The 13,416-nt window shown below is 39.3% G+C and overlaps 1 protein-coding gene across 2 annotated transcripts in view; it reads right to left on the reverse strand.

Moving 5' to 3' along the window:
• The window catches only part of IGSF11 (immunoglobulin superfamily member 11), a 144,874-nt gene that overhangs the window by 24,071 nt on the left and 107,387 nt on the right, over positions 1-13,416 (reverse strand). The window lies entirely within an intron of this gene.

Consider the following 13,416-nt stretch of genomic DNA (forward strand, 5'->3'; position numbering starts at 1 on the left):
TCAAAGAGGTCTTAGATGTGTCACCAGGACCATAAATTGTAAAAGAAAACAATAAACTAGACTTCATTAAAATTTTTAAACAGTTTGTACTTCAAAAGACTTAATTAAGAAGATAAAAAAATCAAAGTATAGAGTGGGAAAAATATCTGTAAATTACATATCTGATAAAGGGTTTGTATATAGAATATATAAAGAACTATTACAACTCAATAATAAGAAGACAAACAACCTAATATTAAAATGGGCAAAGTCTGAGTAAATATTTTAACAAAGGTAATTAGTAAGCACACGGAAAGATGCTCAGCATTATTACTTGCTAGGAAATTGCAAGTCGAAACCATAATGAGGTACCATCACACAGCCACTGGAATGGCTATAATCCAGACAATATGAAGCACTGATGAGAGTGTAGAGAAACTGGACTCCTCCCCTGGACTCCTCCCCATTTACTGCTGGTGGGAATGTAAAATGGTACAATAACTTCAGAAAATAGTTTCAGTTCCTTAAAACCATTTAACATAGACATAGAGTAAACTTACCATACAACCCAGAAATTTCATTCCTAGGAATCTACGCAAGTAAAATGAAAATATATGTCCATGCAAAGACTACGAATGCTTATAACAGCATTATTGATCTCATACTTGTGAATGGAAAAAATATAAATATCCATTAGCTGATGAATAAACAAAATGTGATATATCCATACAATGAAATACCATGCATAAATAAAAAGCAACAAGCTACTGATACATGTTACAACATGGATGAGCCTCTCAAAACCATTTTGCTAAGTAAAAGGACCCCAGATTCAAAAGCCTCAGTTCAGTTCAGTCGCTGAGTCATGTCCAACTCTTAATACATACTGCTGCTGCTGCTGCTGCTGCTAAGTCGCTTCAGACGTGTCCGACTCTGTGCGACCCCAAAGACGGCAGCCCACCAGGCTCCCCCGTCCCTGGGATTCTCCAGGCAAGAACACTGGAGTGGGTTGCCATTTCCTTCTCCAATGCATGAAAGTGAAAAGTGAAAGTGAAGTCGCTCAGTCGTGTCTGACTCTCAGCGACCCCATGGACTGCAGCCTACCAGGCTCCTCAGTCCACGGGATTTTCCAGGCAAGAGTACTGGAGTGGGGTGCCATTGCCTTCTCCGATATACTGCATTATTCCACTAATACGAAAAGTCCAGAAAAGGCAAATCTACATCGAGAAGAGGCAAATCAGTGGCTTGGCTGCATGGGACTAGAGAGAAAGGAAAAGAGACTGAGGCAAATAGGTTCAGTGGAACTTTCCAGGGCAACGGAAAACTAAAACTGATTTATTCTGATGGCTGTGTGACCCTACAAATCTACTAAAAACAACGTAATTTTATATTTACAATGGGTGAGTTCTTTGTAGTATAAATTATACCCCAGTATCGTTATTAAAATTCAAAAAAAGAAAACAGTAACTTACCAGAGCTAACTCCTGGCAAGTCAAAATCAACTGTTATCTCTTCTGAAAAGAATGCCCGCCCTCTGGGACTATAGAACAGTATGCGAATTACAGGAGGTTAAGTCAGAGGAATCCAACAAAGAAGTTATTCTAACTATGAAAAATACAGTAAGTCCATGGCAGTATCTCAAACTGTTTTATTTTGAAGTGATATTATCTCAATTCTCCCAAAAAAGTAACAAAATAATATATTGTTATGATTACAATTAGTATTAAAAAAAATGTTCATAGCACCTTTCTTCTATAAAACTTCCTGTTCTTCATATATAGTCTGATGAAACTCTGGGGAGTTAAACTTGCAGGATAAAATGTTTCATAAAATAAGCCATCTGTGGTAGAATATAAAGTACTTGATAACATCAGGAAAAGTCTTTTAAGTTAAATAACATTAGGGAAAGTCTCTCAATTTTAAAAAGGAAAGTTGACAGAACCTAAGAGGCAAACAGCGAAGGTTATTTGATCACAGAACAGGCACTGGCAGGAAAAAGCCACCTCCTGGGTAGAAATAGGTAAAGGGAGGGCATTTGTTCCAAAGATTATTATAAATGTAGTGGAGATTTTTTTTTTTTTAAGTAAATGTGGGTGCTTCCCTGGTGGCTCAGTGGCTAAGAATCAGTTTGCCAATACAGAAGACACAAGTTCAGTCCCTAGTCCAGGAAGACCCCTCCTGCCACAGAGCAGCAGAGCTCACGCGCTACAAGCACTGAGAGTGTGCTCCAGAGCCTGAGAGCTGCAGCTGCTGAGCCCGCAGGCCCAAAGCCCACTCTCCACAAGAGAAGCCATCGCCATGAGGAGCCCACACACCACAACCAGAGCAGCCTCCACGCACCACAGCTAGAGAAAAGCCCGTGCAGCAGTGAAGACCCAGCAGAGCCAAAACTCAATAGATAAATAAAATTTAAAAAGTAACCGTGGACACCAAACTGGCACAAAACCTCCATCCCTTCATTCTTGAGATGTTACTCCAAAGAAGCACAGGGGATGCGCCCCATCCCCTTTAACTGTACAGGATAACGTATACTCTCCACCCCCAAATCACTAATTTCAAGCTGAATTAGTGATTAGTGATTGAAATTACACCATCTTTGACTCAAATTTTAAAAAGAAAAAAGGGGGGCAGTGAAAGGTAAAGAATGAAATATAGAGATGTAGGTGGGAAAACTACCAAAATATGGCAGGATTCCAGTAAAGGAAGAGGAGATTCGCAGGACCGGGGTCGGGGATGAGAAGTAGGAGCAGGTCTGCTGGCAGAGGGCAGACTCCGGGGTAGCAAAAGCTGTGCAAGACTGACTTCATTTACCTCGCGTTTTTTAATTTATTTATTTTTTTCTGAAGTACAGTTGAATTACAATGCTGTATACTTCTCTTTTTTACTCAAGGTTAACTATAATCTCAGGCACTGAGATAACTGCAGAAGAAATATTCTAGATAAACTGCTTTCAAAACTCATAAAAGCATACATTTGAAGTTGGATAAGGCCTAGTTTGAAATCTGACTCTTTTATCTGCTCTGCTGTGGGGCCTCAAATAAGTCACTTATTCTCTGATTACACCACTTATTTGTAAAATAAGGCTAATATTTTCATCTTCAGGAGAGTGTAATGAAGGCGGTGCCTGATGCTGATGGCGGATGGTGACCACTCCCTCAGTCACTACTTTAGCTGACAACACACACAGCAAGTCTACATTGCTGTTACTCAGTCACTAATTTGTGTCCAACTCTTTTTGACCCCCATGGACTGCAGCACGCCAGGTTTTCCTGTCCTTCACTATCTCCCAGAGTTTGTTCAAACCCATATCCATTGAATCAGTGATGTCATCCAACCATCTCATCTTCTATGGCCCCCTTCTACTCCTGACCTCAATTGTTCCCAGTATCAGGGTCTTCTCTAATGAGTTAGCTCTTTGCATCAGGTGGCCAAAGTACTGGAGCTTCAGCTTCAGCATCAGTCCTTCCAATGACTATTCAATTAAGCACTAACTAAAGTGAAGAAGAACTAAAGATGAAACTTTAAAAAAAGAAGAACTCTTTTAAAGAACTTTTTTAAAGAAGAACTCTTGATGAAAGTGAAAGGGGAGAGTGAAAAAGTTGGCTTAAAACTCAACATTCAGAAAACTAAGATCATGGCATCTGGTCCCATCATTTCATGGCAAACAGATGGGGAAACAGTGGCTGACTTTATTTTGTGGGGGCTCCAAAATCACTGCAGATGGTCATTTCAACCATGAAATTAAAAGATGCTTACTCCTTGGAAGGAAAGTTATGAACAACCTGGACAGCATACTAAAAAGCAGAGATATTACTTTGCCAACAAACGTCCATCTAGTCAAGGCTATGGTTTTTCCAGTAGTCATGTATGGATATGAGAGTTGGACTATAAAGAAAGCTGAGCGCCGAAGAATTGATGCTTTTGAACTGTGGTGTTGGAAAAGACTCTTGAGAGTCCCTTAGACTGCAAGGAGATCCAACCAGTCCATCCTAAAGGGAATCAGTCCTAAATATTCTTTGGAAGGACTGATGTTGAAGCTGAAACTCCAATACTTTGGCCACCTGATGTGAAGGGCTGATTCATTTGAAAAGATCCTGATGCTGGGAAAGATTGAGGGCAGGAGGAGAAGGGGACAACAGAGGATGAGATGGTTGGATGGCATCACTGACTCAATGGACATGGATTTGGGTGAACTCTGGGATTTGGTGATGGACAGGGAGGCCTGGCGTGCTGAGGTTCATGGGGTCATGACATGTCTAGTCGGACATGACTAGGCGACTGAACTGGAACTGGATATATAAACATATACATGTGCATACACATACAAACACTCTCTCTCTCATTTAATACTATGAAGTATTTTATGGCTTCCCAGGTAGCTCAGCTGGTAAAGAATCCTGCAATGTGGGAGATCTGGGTTTGATCCCTGGAGATCTTATGTATTTCATAGCTCATATATAAGATATTGAGGCCCAGAGAGAATAACAACCAGTTCTAGGTCACATAGAAAGTGGTAAGCCTTGGATTCAAATCCAAACACTTTATCTACAGAGAATGTATACTTAACTACCACACTTAACTAATTAACCACCACATAGCACATAGAGATCAGTCCATAAATGTTTATTATTACTGTCACTACTCTATTACAGAATCACAAAATTTTAAATTAGTATGGATTTTTGCATAAAGTCATCAGATGAAAACTCCCTCATCTGCTTCCAAACCTACAAGTCAGCTTCGATCTGCCTAGTCCTCTTTTTCCTCTCTCCTCTTAAAGAAGCTCATCTAAGGTGAACCCCACCCCCTCATCTGAGCATATTTTTTATATTCCATCCTCCTGGCCCTCTTAGTAACCTTATCACAGACTGTCCCGTCTTGTGTAACCTCAACCTCCCCTCTCCACACTTAAGACTTTTTGACAGCATTTAAGCATACTCAAGTATTTCCACTTAGTGCAAAATTCCTCCCTCCCTCCAGCCCATGGTTTCCTCCAGGGACTGCCCTCTCTCTGATACCTCACCACAATCTGTTTGAAAGAGCGGCCTATACCCACTCTCTCCAGACTCTTCTACCATTCAGTCTTTAATCCACTCTGGCCAACATGACTTCTTAACAACAGTTCTCCCTAGGTTTCCCAGAGATCTCCTGATGGCTCCAAAACTCTTTAATTCATTCTTGGACTCTCAGGAGCATCTAACACTGATGACCATTTCCCTCTCCTTGAAACACAGTTTTCCTGTAGCTTTGGTGATACAATTTACTTCTGGTTTTCTTTCCATATCTGAATACTTCTCATATCTCCAAGTAGCTATCTCAAAGGTACCTCAAGTCAACTTGTCCAAGATCAAATTCTTGATCTTCACCCCCATGCCTGCATCCCCTATATACCTATCTGGCTCCTTTCTAGAGTTCCCTGTTCTAGCAAAGGGCTCAACTAGCAATCAAGTTGGACAAGTCAGAAATTTATACATCTTCATTGATTCTTTCTACTCTCTTACCATCACCCAAACCCAACCCATGATCAAATCTGATCCATTTTACCAATTAAATTTCTCTTGACTTCTTCAGTCAGAGCCTTTGCCCTGTCTTCTGCCTTTCCTCTGATTTGCTCTTCTCCACACCCAATGCTTTACTTAATAACCTCCTACTCGTGTCAGCAAATTTGGAAAACTCAGAACTGGCCACAGGACTGGAAAAGGTCAGTTTTCATTCCAATCTCAAAGAAAGGCAATGCCAAGGAATGCTCAAACTACCACACAATTGCACTCATCTCATATGCGAGTAAAGTAATGCTTAAAATTCCCCAAGCCAGGCTTCAGCAATATGTGAACAGTGAACTTCCAGATGTTCAAGCTGGTTTTAGAAAAGGCAGAGGAACCAGAGATCAAATTGCCAACACCCACTGGATCATCAAAAAAGTAAGAGAGTTCCAGAAAAACATCTATTTCTGCTTTAGTGACTATGCCAAAGCCTTTGACTATGTGGATCACAATAAAATGTGGAAAATTCTGAAAGAGATGGACATACCAGACCACCTGACCTGCCCCTTGAGAAACCTATGTGCAGGTCAGGAAGCAACAGTTAGAACTGGACAAGGAACAACAGACTGGTTCCAAATAGGAAAAGGAATACATCAAGGCTGTATATTGTCACCCTGCTTATTTAACTTATATGCAGAGTACATCATGAGAAACGCTGGGCTGGATGAAGCACAAGCTGGAATCAAGATTGCCGGGAGAAATATCAATAACCTCAGATATGCAGATGACACCACCCTTATGGCAGAAAGTGAAGAAAACTAAAGGGCCTCTTGATGAAAGTGAAAGAAGAAAGTGAAAAAGTTGGCTTAAAGCTCAACATTCAGAAAACTAAGATCATGGCATCTGGTCCCACCACTTTATGGCAAATAGATGGGGAAACAGTGGCAACAGTGGCAGACTTTATTTTTCTGGACTCCAAAATCGCTGCAGATGGTGATTGCAGCCATGAAATTAAAAGACACTTAACTCCTTGGAAGGAAAGTTATGACCAACCTGGAGAGCGTATTAAAAAGCAGAGACATTACTTTGCCAACAAAGGTCCGTCTAGTCAAGGCTATGGTTTTTCCAGTAGTCATGTACGGATGTGAGAGTTGGACTGTGAAGAAAGCTGAGCGCCGAAGAATTGATGCTTTTGAACTGTGGTGTTGGAGAAGACTCTTGAGAGTCCCTTGGACTGCGAAGAGATCCAACCAGTCCATTCTAAAGGAGATCAGTCCTGGGTGTTCACTGGTAGGACTGATTTTGAAGCTGAAACTCCAATACTTTGGCCACCTGATGTGAAGAGCTGACTCATCTGAAAAGACCCTGATGCTGGGAAAGATTGAGGGCAGGAGGAGAAGGGGACAACAGAGGATGAGATGGTTGGATGGTATCACCGACTCAATAGACATAGGTTTGTGTGAACTCCGGGAATTGCTGATAGACAGGGAGGCCTGGCGTGCTGCAGTTCTTGGTTCGCAAAGAGTCGGACACAACTGAGCGACTGAACTGAACTCATTCTTCCTATTAACTCAAGTGTTATCTTCTAACAGAAAAGCCTTTCCTAACAACTTATGGAAAGATCAGGGTCTTGTAAAGCAGTGTTCTTTCATTTTGAATATATTCAACTTGTAATCATATTTTGATCAGTGTAATTAAGATAATTTCATTAGAATACTGTGAGGTACATGAATAACTCCAATACAGTAAGCCCACAATAAAAACTCAGTAAGTCAATTTGCACATGAAAATACTATGTGATCCAAAGAGACAGTCCTGCCAAAGGTCTTAAAACTAGGACCTATTTCTTCTGACTTTTGATGGAGTATATTTTCTACCATTTCAAACTCTTCCCCAGAGCATATCTCCAAAAGCAAATGATATTATTACTTGTAGTATGATTAAGGTGATGGGGCACTTCTTTACCAAGAAGACCAAAACTGAGCAATTAAAAACTCAATTTATTTGTAAACATTAATGTATCCGCTCTCCTGTCAGTCTCACATACACAGAACTTAACGTAAGTAGTCTGCTATGTTCCTGAACTATCAGAATTCTCTGTGAACAGAATTTGGCAAGTCATCCAACACCCTAAATGTCAGATATACGACACAAGATATCAAAACAAATTTTAAGACTGACTATACTGAAGGATTTGCACAAAGATGGCTGAAAACTGGCAATGCAACTTTTAGGACTACATAGAGAATAAACTGCTGAGGTGTGAATGTCAGTAAAGAAACTCTGTGGAGAGGTGTGGTATGCAGTCAGTTCCATTCCACTCCTAGCCAGCAAAAGGACCTACTTTCCCTGAATCTGTCACGGCAAAGCACATCTGAGTGGATGAGAAGTGAACGCACGTAAGAGCTGGTGCAGGGTTGCCTTAGATTCTGTCTGAAAGGGTTGTCTAATGAGACTTCCAGCAGAAGGAAGCTGGAGGCTGACCTCTGGACTACTGGGTGGATCACTAGCATTCTGAGAACTACACATAGATATTTGTATATAAATTGAGATTTTCTTGCTTTATTTTTAAACTCAGAGTAATCAAAAAAAAATGTGTAACCTGCTTAAATTTTCATCTAGAAAAAGTGGATCTTGAATAAATTTAAACAGATCTTGAATAAATTTAAACTCTTGGAAAACAAAATGTTGCTTTGTGATTGTGTCTCAAGATTCCTATTTAACATACTGAATACAAATGAAAATTTCTTCAAAAGAGTAAAGAAGGAAGGAAATGAATGTGTTTCAAAATTTAAATAATTAATTTTTTCTATTTTATTATTTTTTTAATGAAATACTTTCTTTTAGAGTGTATTTCCATGTTTGAAACTCTAGGCAAGAATTTAAACTTTAATGCTAAATAACTGAATTAAAAATTCATTTAAAATATCTTACAATTTGCAATGTTTACATGTAAAATGCATAATTTAGGAGTTGAATTGGCAGCATTTTGCAGACTTGAATCTTTTCTTAGTACTTTCGCCCAAGAAAAATTAAGTCAACTCATGAATTCTGAATGACTCTTAGCAATTAAACAAGAAAGACATAAAGCACATGGCCCTGTTTCCTCCCAAGAGTTGAAACCATAAATAACAGTTGTCTATACTCTTTCTTTAGAGCACTATTTCCCAAGATTTAAAGCAGAAAGATTCACATTTTCTCAGACCAAGAGGTACATGTTAGAGGGGAAAAAAGCTGGCAGCAAAGAATCCTTAGAAATCTGAAGAAGGATCATCCACACTACACAGCCAAGAGAACAAAGGAATTTGACAGTGATGGGCTGGACTCAAAGGACACAGGCCTCCCCTGCAACCCCATGAGAGCCGGAACACCCAAAGTTCAGAAGCAGCATTGGCGCAAGCATTCCAACTAAGATGTTGAAATAGTGTTTGCCGATGTCTATGGAGCATGTTTTCATGTTTCAGTATCAGCCCAACTCCCAGAACACTGCTCTGGGAATATGGTTAGCAAAGCATCAAAGGACTTAATGGTACTTGGGTAGACCTATGCTGTACTTTCACCCAAAATGTTAGTTATCAGCAGTCACATAATGTGTATTGGCTTATATGATTCCCACATGATTTCTGGTGTTATTTCATGGATATAAAAGTTGTAAAATTCACTTAGTTTGTTCAAATTCAGCTTTTAGTTCTATCAAACTGAAATAAATTTCAAAAAAACAAAAATTTTATGCTATACTCATTTCCCAGAAGAAAATATGGAATAACACAAGTCTCTAATGTCATAGGGATTTTTAAAGAAATCATTTTCTCTTCATATATTTCAAACAATTTTTAATCAGATGAAATAATCTATCTTTACAATTGTTATTATTATATAATGTTAAAGTGAAAGTCTTACTTGCTCAGTTGTCTCCAATTCTATGCAACCCCATAGACAGTATAGTCCACCAGGTTCCTCTGTCCACGGAATTCTCCAGGCAAGAATACTGGAGTGGGTTGCCATTTCCTACTCCAGAGGATCTTCCTGACCCAAGGCTTGAACCCAGGTCTCCTGCATTATAAGCAGATTCTTTACTTTCTGAGCCACCAGATGTTCATTATATAATATAAACTGCAATCTTAACTAGAAAACAATGTGTTAATTGATATTAAATTAGGTGCTGGCCATCAACACAGCACTAAACTAAATGAAGAGTAAATATTTGGTTAATCTGATCAATGTAGATGGCTCTATTATGCACAGGTCATCTACATTAATCAATTTACAGGATCACTGCCAAGGCTCTACTTCACTTTATGCCATATTAAACAATATGCATACTTTATTGTTAGTATACAAAGGCAGGCTACCATAAAATTACACATCTTCATCTTCTGACTGTATACATGTCCCATGGTATTACAGTGTTATAATTCCATGGTATTATGGTGTCTCTTTAAAGGTCACAGCAGTGCCTTCTCACTGACTCCTCCTTTACAACAACAAGCATTCCTCAAGAAACATGCCAAGGGCAAACAGCATGCCAGGGGCCCCAAATAATGAAACTATTTCCTTAGAGCAGGCCCAGAGGTGAGACAGAGGTCCAGAGGGAGGTCAAGGCCTTGTACTGAATCAATGCTCACACTCTACATTAATTAGCATGCCCCTCTGTGACTCTGCAAGCAATCAAAAGTATACACACATGACTATTTTGCCCCTTCATGACATGGCATATCTATTACATGGGTGACTTCTACTCAGCAATAACTCCTAGAATGTGATGTGACCTTATCGGAATCTCCTACAGCGAGTCTCCCACTATAATCACCCTCTTCTGATTTTACACCTGGCTTAGGGCACAGGTGTAATTTAGGAATTACATTTAGGAATTCCCTTACAGGACTGATGAAAGACTAGCAAAGTTACAGATGATTTACACAGATATTCTGTTTGGCTTATATTATATGACCCACTCAGCATTTTTAAGTACTTTCAATTACAACTAAATAATATAAAACTCTAGATTACCAACTTATCTTTAAAAACTGTAGGTGTTAGTAATATTGAGCTTCTATTTCTCATGGCAATTGATTAATACTGCCTCTTCAGCCAAATTATGAGCTCTCCCCATTGCCACAGTCGCCACCACTCCCTACTGTTTACAATATGGTCCACTTTACTCAGTCAGGATACCCGCCTGTCTGCTATGAACATCTGGGTTTGCAAATCCTTTTGTAAAACTGAGTAATGTGATTAAAATTATATGTATAAAGAAGCAAGCCACAAAGATAGACCCGGTTTTGCAATGTCATGATGAACGTAATAATATGATTGCTACTAGAATCAAAATCCCCTTCAGAGAAGGCAGAATGAAGCAATTCCTTAAACACAGATCACCATGGTTTGTAGCACAGGATCTCATTCATATTCTGGATACAAATGATTGTGCCAGGATTCAGCACCACAGATCAGACAGCTGTTCATGAGGTAACTGTCATAAGATCTTCGTCTAAAGATGTACCAAATACAACAGTGCCTGGCAAATCCAATACGACCTTTCTCCTGTTGGACAGTTTGAGAAAGAAGCAGCATGTGAAGAGAGGAGAACTAGATCACCGAAAGAGGAACAGAGAGGTACATTAAATAATAAGTGGGTCAAAATCACTAAGAACATAATAGTCTTGTGTATGCACCTAACAACAGAGCTTCACAGTTCATGAAGCAAAAACCGATAGAACTGAAAGGACAAAAAGAAAAAAATCCAAATCACGGAGATTTTAGAACACTCTTCTGTCATTAACAATTACATAAAATAACTATATAAAAAATCAATAACAAAAGTAACAAACCAGTAAAAATACAGAGCACCTAAACAACCTGTCTCCTGAGAAATCTGTGTGAAGGGCAAGAAGCAACAGTTAGAACTGGACATGGAAAAATAGACTGGTTCCAAATTGGGAAAGGAGTACATCAAGGTAGTATATTGTCACCCTGCTTATTTAACTTAGAAGCAGAATACATCATGTGAAATGCTGGGCTGGGTGAAGTACAAGCTGGAATCAAGATTGCTGGGAGAAATATCAATAACCTCAAATACACAGATGACACCACCCTTATGGCAGAAAGTGAAGAAGAACTAAAGAGTCTCTTGATGAAAGTGAAAGAGAAGAGTGAAAAAGTTGGCTTAAAGCTCAACATTCAGAAAACTAAGATCATGGCATCTGGTCCCATTACTTCATGGCAAATATATGGGGAAACAATGGAAACAGTGAGAGACTTTATTTGGGGGGGGGTTCCAATATCACTGCAGATGGTGACTGTAGCCATGAAATTAAAAGATGCTTGCTCCTTGGAAGAAAAGCTATGACAAACCTAGACAGCATATTAAAAAGCAGAGACATTACTTTGCCAACCGAGGTCCATCTAGTCAAAGCTAAGGCTTTTCTGGTAGTCACTTATGGACATGAGAGTTGGACTATAAAGAAAGCTGAGCACCAAAGAATGGATGCTTTTGAACTGCAATGTTGCAGAAGACTCTTGAGAGTCCCTTGGACTGCAAGGAGATCCAACCGGTCCATCCTAAAGGGAATTAGTCCTAAATATTCATTGGAAGGACTGATGCTAAAGCTGAAACTCCAGTACTTTGGCTGCCTGATGCGAAGAGCTGACTCCTTGGAAAAGACCCTGATGCTGGGAAAGATTGAAGGCAGGAAGAGAAGGTGACGACAGAGGATGAGATGGCTGGATGGCATCACCAACTCGATGGACATGAATTTGAGTAGGCTTCAGGAGTTGGTGATGGACAGGGAGGCCTGGTGCGCCACAGTCCATGGGGTCGCAAAGAGTTGGACACAACTGAGCAACTGAACTGACTAAACACTACCAATGAACTTAACATAACTGAGATTTTTTTAAGAACACTATCCAACATCATGAAATACATAGTATTTTCAAGTGCACATGTAACATTCACTGAGACAGGTCGTATTCTGAGCTATAAAACTTTAACAAACGTAAAATAATTAAAAATCACACCAAGAATATGAATTAAATTGGAACACAATAACAGAAGGAAATCCAGAAAATCATCAAAGGTTTATAAAAATCCACTTCTAAATAATTCATGGGTCAAAGGTCAAATTTTAAGGAAAATCAGAAAAAATTTTGAATTGCATAAAAATTAAAACACAAAACATAAAATTTTATGGGAGGCAACAAAGCACTATTTTAAGGAAAATTAATAGCATCTAAATGCTCACAGTATAAAAGGAGAAAGGTTTATAATCAACAACCTTAGCACCTACCTTGAGAAACTAAGAAAAGTCAGAAGCAAGTCGAAAGAAGAAAAGTATAAAATAATATAGAATTCAGAGCTTCCCTGGTGGCTCAGTGGTAAAGAATGCATCTGCCAATACAGGAGACACAGGTTTGATCCCTGGTCCAAGAAGATCCCACATGGCATGGAGCAACTAAGCTTGTGCACCACAGCTATTGAGCCTGTGCTCTAGAGCCCGGAACTGCACCTACTGAGCCCATGTGCTGTAACTGCTGAGGCCCAGCCACCCTAGAGCCCATGCTTTGTAGTTTGAGAGGCCACCACAATGAGAAGACGTGTACTGCAACAAAGAGTAGCCCCCACTCTCCACAGCTACAGAAAAGCCCGTGCCCAGCGACAAAGAACCAGCACAGCCAAAATAAATAATTAATAGAATTGTGTTTTTTTTTAAGATAATATGAAATTTTAAAAATGAAGACAGGAAAATTATTAATGAAGTAAATCACTAAAATCACAAGCTGGTTCTCTGAGAAGTCAATAATTGATAAATCTTCAGCCAGACTGATTAAGAGTAGAAAAGAGAAGATATAAATTCCCATTATGAAAGAAGGGACATAACTACAGATCCCAGAGACATTGAGAGAATAACAAAGGGATATTATAAACAACTTTATGCTAATATACATTTAGAAATTC

Source organism: Bos indicus x Bos taurus, chromosome 1 (genome assembly GCF_003369695.1).
Source record: "Bos indicus x Bos taurus breed Angus x Brahman F1 hybrid chromosome 1, Bos_hybrid_MaternalHap_v2.0, whole genome shotgun sequence".
Classification (NCBI taxonomy): Eukaryota; Metazoa; Chordata; class Mammalia; order Artiodactyla; family Bovidae; genus Bos; species Bos indicus x Bos taurus.